General features: G+C 33.2%; 2 non-coding genes across 2 annotated transcripts; both read right to left on the bottom strand.

Moving 5' to 3' along the window:
• Positions 1 to 487: 487 nt before the first annotated feature.
• TRNAK-CUU lies at positions 488 to 560 on the bottom strand. The gene has a single exon. It is a non-coding gene; the product is annotated as a tRNA-Lys (tRNA).
• Positions 561 to 6,243: 5,683 nt separating this feature from the next.
• On the bottom strand, positions 6,244 to 6,315 carry TRNAK-CUU. Its single transcript has one exon. It is a non-coding gene; the product is annotated as a tRNA-Lys (tRNA).
• Positions 6,316 to 6,357: the final 42 nt, after the last annotated feature.

Genomic DNA, 6,357 nt, shown 5'->3' with positions numbered 1-6,357 from the left:
CAAATAAGGTGATGAAATCTAAAAATCTATACAATATTCCTAAAAATCTTAAACAAAAAGAAATTTTTTCAATGGGTATAGTTGAAATTCATTAAAAATATATAGATAAATTAATTCCTTCTTGAAATCTGGAAAAATCACTTATTTTGGAATCACTAAAAAAAAAGCCAAAAAATCACTTATTTTGGACCGAAGGAAGTATATAGGAACCTCGAATCTAGGGACCTTGATGTGAGTTGTGACCCCTTGCTTTGATAAGATCAATGCGATCCTTTATGAGATATGAAATGGTGAATAAATTTACTTAGAAAATGCCTAAAAAAAAAAAAAGGTATTAAATGCGGTACGCCAATGACAGGGCAAGGCCAAGTGCATATCTGCAAATCTTCTGTTTTTTCCCCCCCCAAAAAGAGTGCAAATATTTATTATTCTTCCATATACTGCAAATCTCATTAAAACTTAGTAGAAAAAATTTAAAAAATAATAACGCCCACCGTGGGGCTCGAACCCACGACCACAAGGTTAAGAGCCTTGCGCTCTACCAACTGAGCTAGACGGGCTTTCGGTTAGGATTTGCTTATTATTTATAATTATTGGATTATACTGCCAAAAAAGGGTCTTTTCTCGCCTCTTATAAAGACAATCAAACTGCTGAGGAAAAGAAGAAGAAAAGACAATCACACGGCTTACTAGTTGTTGTTGACAATCATTATGAGAGGCGAATTCAGAATTTAAATTCTATGAATTCAATATTTAAGATCTTTAGTATTAAACTCATTATATTTTTAAAATTATGGGTTAAATCTACTATCTATTGCAATTTAGTAGATTTTTACACATAAGTTTATACTTTACGTCGAAAATTATGGGTTCGATTGAACCCGTCAATGGAATGCTACATCCGCCCCTGCCCATTATCAATTAAAATACTACTCCATATAGCACACTATAATTTGGCTTCAATCAATCCAATAGTATCTATTTTAATTTGAAGTTGTAAATACTTACCAATTATTTTGAATGGAAAGTCTACTAGGGGTTGATTGATGAAACGTAAAGGAAAGAATTTGAATGGACAAGAAAGATGTTGCATTCTAAAGTCAAAATATAGTACTTAGTATTTCACATGTTGTTTCCTTTTCAATCTTGTCTTTTCTATTATGACAACCCTAAGCTTTTTTTTCTTTCACTAATCTTAATTAACTTGTGCTAATAACAAATTTTTGTTCCTCTAACTTTTCTTTGGCTTGAGTCTCATTAACTACAAGGACTTTTGCAACTAACCATTATTGCTAGGACCTTATTTTTAATTGAGGCATTTGATTCAGAGAGGAGTACAATTAAAAGACATTTGCTATTTGATTAATAACAATTTTCACTACTTCCCTTTACATGGAAATTCTTGTGATGATTTCTTAACTTACAGTATATGCTACTGTTCTGCCATGGTCTAGCCTGAACATGAACTCATGAGAGGCTTATTTATTTACCGGAAACAATCTCTTCTGCGCTTCCAGGGTAAGGGTAAGACACGTACATCTTACCCTCCTCAGACCTCGCTTGTAAAAATTACTGGGTTTGTTGTTGTTATTTTACTTAAGGGTGGTGGCCGGGGTAGGGGACAAATCTATCTATATAGAATAGGAGAAGCAAAGCCATATTATTGTGCCAAGTGTCAAAACATAAATTACATGTGTCCAATTTTAGGACAACCTCCAACTTATATGGAGGTTCAAAAATAATTTAAAATAGAAATTTAAATATATGCTAATGCAGCTGTAAGAAGTTCAAAACGTTTAAAACTTCCACATATTTGTTGTCTTTAATTGGTTTACAGAAGTTCACAAACTTTAAAACTCCCAATTTAGTATAATCTACTTGACTCCCACGTTTGTTGGTATGATTTTTTAAATTTGTTAAACCTGAAAATTAAAAAAAAAATTACTTCAACCACGTCTGGAATTGGATAATGTGCAATATGGATAGATTTCAAAAATAAACCGGAAGAAACATATTTTTTTTTAAAAATAACCCACGATCATCTTCCCAAACGTGGGTATCCCAACCTAACTCCATAACTTATCCACTCTCTCCATAACTACATCAACAGTTTTATGCGTCTCCTTTTAATTCCTTTTCCATTCTTTTTTTGCTTTGGTTAGAATACGAACTTCGCAAATATGGTTACAGAACTTCATGACATCAGACAAATTTCAAGCAACTTCATGCAAAGGAATTTAAAAGTTAGAGTAGTTCGAATGTGGGAAATCCCGGATCGCTACAAGCCTGAAATACCTTATTCGATAGATTTGGTATTACAAGATGCAAAGGTAACATATTTATAATTGCTTTCACTTTTTTCTTCCTATTCTCTGCCCATAAATTTTCCAATATGCAATTGTTTATTAGTTTCCAACAATCCTCAAAAGATGAAACTACCTGCTTGAAGTGATTGTGTGGTGTAGTCTTATTTATATTTCTGTTTGTGAACATCTGATTGATAATTGTTTACTTATTTCCAGCAAAAACAAATTATTCACAATATATTACATCATATATAATCCATCCGACAACTTTACAATGTTTGTTGACAATTGTTTACTAATTTTCAGCATTAACAATTTATACCAATCTAATACATCCTAACAATTAATATGATTTTCTAGGATGATCGTATACATGCCTCAATCGGAAAGTATGTTATTAAGTTCTTTAGGAATAAGATACAGGAACTCGGCTTATATCGCATGACCTACTTTGTTGTCGGACCAAATAATTTTCAGCATTAACAATTTATACCAATCTAATACATCCTAACAATTAATAGGATTTTTTAGGGTGATCGTATACATGCCTCAATCGGGAAGTATGTTATTAAGTTCTTTAGGAATAAGATACAGGAACGGCTTATATCGCATGACCTACTTTGTTGTCGGAGCAAATAATTTGAAATTAAAGACTACAACACACAATTTGAGGCTGACATTTACGCAGAGGACAATAGTTGAGGAAACTACTGATCCTACATTTCATATGGACATCTTTAACTTGCGTCCTTTTGACCAATTCACGAATCAATATGATGTCGATGAGGCATAATTATTCGGTAATTCTTCTTTTCCATTTAATTCTAATACTACGTTTATTAAAATTCTGTGATTAACTTTTATATTTGTAAATATCGTTGGTCAGGTTGTGACCTATGAAGCTGTTCAAACCTACAAGCAAGGAGACAACAAAAGTCTCTTTTATGAATATTGAACTTGAAGATGATCAGTAAGTCATTCACAAATAGAAACTATACTTTGTAGTAAAACTAACTATTTTTTATTGCGGTTTCTCCGTGAAATATATAGGAGGAACAGGATTTCGGCAACCTTACGGAGTGAACTTGTGGATCAAATTCAACCTCAACTGAATGCATCTACAACTGATCCTTTGATTGTTGTTCTTCAACTTATGAAAGCTAAAAAATTTCGAGGTTTTCAATAGTTACATTTATACTTGAAAAACAGTTTCAACATAATTTATAGTTTTACTTTATAATTTTTTTATTTTATTCATAGGGAATTACTCAGTGTTTACACATAGACAACTATATGTTGCTCTTTTCCGGGTGAAAACTAGAAAGTGATTAAAAATTTTCGTTTATGATGACAATGGAAAAATAACTACTGTAGTTACAAATTTAGTATTTAAAGAAGTTTTTCGAAACTTAATCTGACACTCGAAAGATAATCAATATCTTTTTTGAGGTTTAAGTACTACTTTTCTTGTTGAGATTCATGAACCAACTGAGAAATTAGCTGTTGAGATGATTCCTCAAACTTGGAATAGGTACGATTTGGTGTTTGGTATTTTTTAAATATTTTTCTGTTACACTATTCTAGATATATAAAATAATGTTTCATGAAATGTTGCACATACAGATTGTTCAGCAACTCCCATTACATGGATTAACTATAGTTGTTACATCGCATTGGTGAAGAAGTCCTGAATGTCATGTACGCAAGTGGTTTGAATGTGGTAATTCATCAACTGGATAATGTGATACAACTGTTACGACGCAAAATCCACTAAGGGTCGTGATGGCGTCAGACTCCACTGTCAGGCAAACCAACACCATATAACTAAGTAAATCTTCTTGTTTAAATATTTTTGAAATCGTTTCCTTTATATATTAAACAATAAGTAATGAATTTCACTGAATAATAATGATGTCTTTACAAAAATTAATTACTGAATAATCTCGAAATCATCCCAGAACCCGGTGTCACAAGTGCATGAGCAATCACTAGGAAATCAAATGAAATACAATAACTGTCCGGAATACAAATTGGACAGAAAGTAAATTCTGTACACTGAAAGAGACTATGCTAGCTGCGGGTCGCCTTGAGAGATGTAGCTCACCTAAAACTCCGTATCATCCACGCTGCTACGCCCATTAGGCCGCTAGAGGAACATGTGCCTGTGCAACAAAAATGCACAGCAAGTGTAGCATGAGTACCAAAACAACGTGTACTCAGTAAGTATCCCGTCTAATCTCTAAGAAGTAGAGACGAGGGGGACTTCGACACTAACTAGTGGTCCAGAAATAATATACAAATAATATAGTAAATCGAGAATTTTCATAAAAATGGCTGTAACTCAATAGCATGAGGTAAGTAAACAAATATTTCATTTTTTTTAGGAAATTTCCAAATTCATTTTCATCATTTATACATTTATCTCAGGCCAGGGAGAACAACTATAAACATCTATGAATCTCAAGGCTATCAATACAAGCATGCACAAATCATTCCGAGGTCGTACGACCCGATCCAGTAATATTTAAACTGTGGTCTGCCAGAAGATCGAATGGCGCAAACCATAGATGCATCTATTACCCCGTTCGCGAATCATACATGCGACGCAGGTACACATAGAAACACACATTCAAACAGTCAATCAAGACTTCACCAGGGAAACAATTATTCAAGGAGGTGTCAATTTCTCCTTTACAAGTCGAGAAACGAATTTTAACTCTTTTAGAAAATTATTTACCACTTCGATGCGATTAAAGCAATTTAAACTATCAATAAGGTTATAATTATTTCAAGTAGAGCATGATTTTGGGTCCTGGACTACCCGGACATAAGCACAATAGTAGCTAAGCACAGACTCTCGTCACCTCGTGCGTACGTAGCCCCCACAAATAGAAGCACATATCCAATTAATTCACCTATGGGGACAATTCCCTCTTACAAGGTTAGAAAGGAGACTCGCCTCGCTCCGAAGTTTCATAATCGGCATTCCACGCCCTTCCGAAGACTCAAATTGATGGATAATGCTCCAAAACTAGCCAATAATTATGCCAACCCATTAATTTATGCTCAACTACTCATAATAATCCAATTTATAACAATTTCNTTCTATAAAAGCATTATAGCTCACAAATGTTTGTAGCAGTTTTAAGACCACCTGTTTCAAAAGTTTTACAAAACACAAATGGTATGACTTATTTAATACCATATATCTCAAAAGTCTTTCCTTATTTATTAAAGTTTATATCAAATCAAATTAGGATAATCTTTTTGTAACGAAGCGAGTATATTTATCATAATATCATCGATCTGGAATATTTATTTTCTTTAGATATCTTGTCTTGGAAAATAAGAAGTCCCATTAGCTTCACACTTCAATAATTCCCATTATTCCCTCCGGTCCAAAATAAGTGATTGTTTGGATGTTTTCACACAGATTAAGAAATCCATCTTTTAGCATTAATTAGCAATGAAATTGACCATATTAACCTTTACTATCTCACATAAATACTCCTAACACATATTCCAACACTATTTACTCCAAGGACAATGTAGGAAAAAAATAATTAATTCCTTCTTGAAATCTGGAAAAATCACTTATTTTGGATCACAAAAAAAAAAGCCAAAAAATCACTTATTTTGGACCGAAGGAAGTATATAGGAACCTCGAATCTAGGGACCTTGATGTGAGTTGTGACCCCTTGCTTTGATAAGATCAATGCGATCCTTTATGAGATATGAAATGGTGAATAAATTTACTTAGAAAATGCCAAAAAAAAAAAAGGTATTAAATGCGGTACGCCAATGACAGGGCAAGGCCAAGTGCATATCTGCAAATCTTCTGTTTTTTTCCCCCCCAAAAAGAGTGCAAATATTTATTATTCTTCCATATACTGCAAATCTCATTAAAACTTAGTAGAAAAAATTTAAAAAATAATAACGCCACCGTGGGGCTCGAACCCACGACCACAAGGTTAAGAGCCTTGCGCTCTACCAACTGAGCTAGACGGGCTTTCGGTTAGGATTTGCTTATTATTTATAATTATTGGATTAT

The sequence above is a fragment of the Nicotiana attenuata genome, unplaced genomic scaffold, assembly GCF_001879085.1.
Source record: "Nicotiana attenuata strain UT unplaced genomic scaffold, NIATTr2, whole genome shotgun sequence".
NCBI lineage: Eukaryota > Viridiplantae > Streptophyta > Magnoliopsida > Solanales > Solanaceae > Nicotiana > Nicotiana attenuata.
This window is presented reverse-complemented; position numbering and strand designations above follow the sequence as displayed.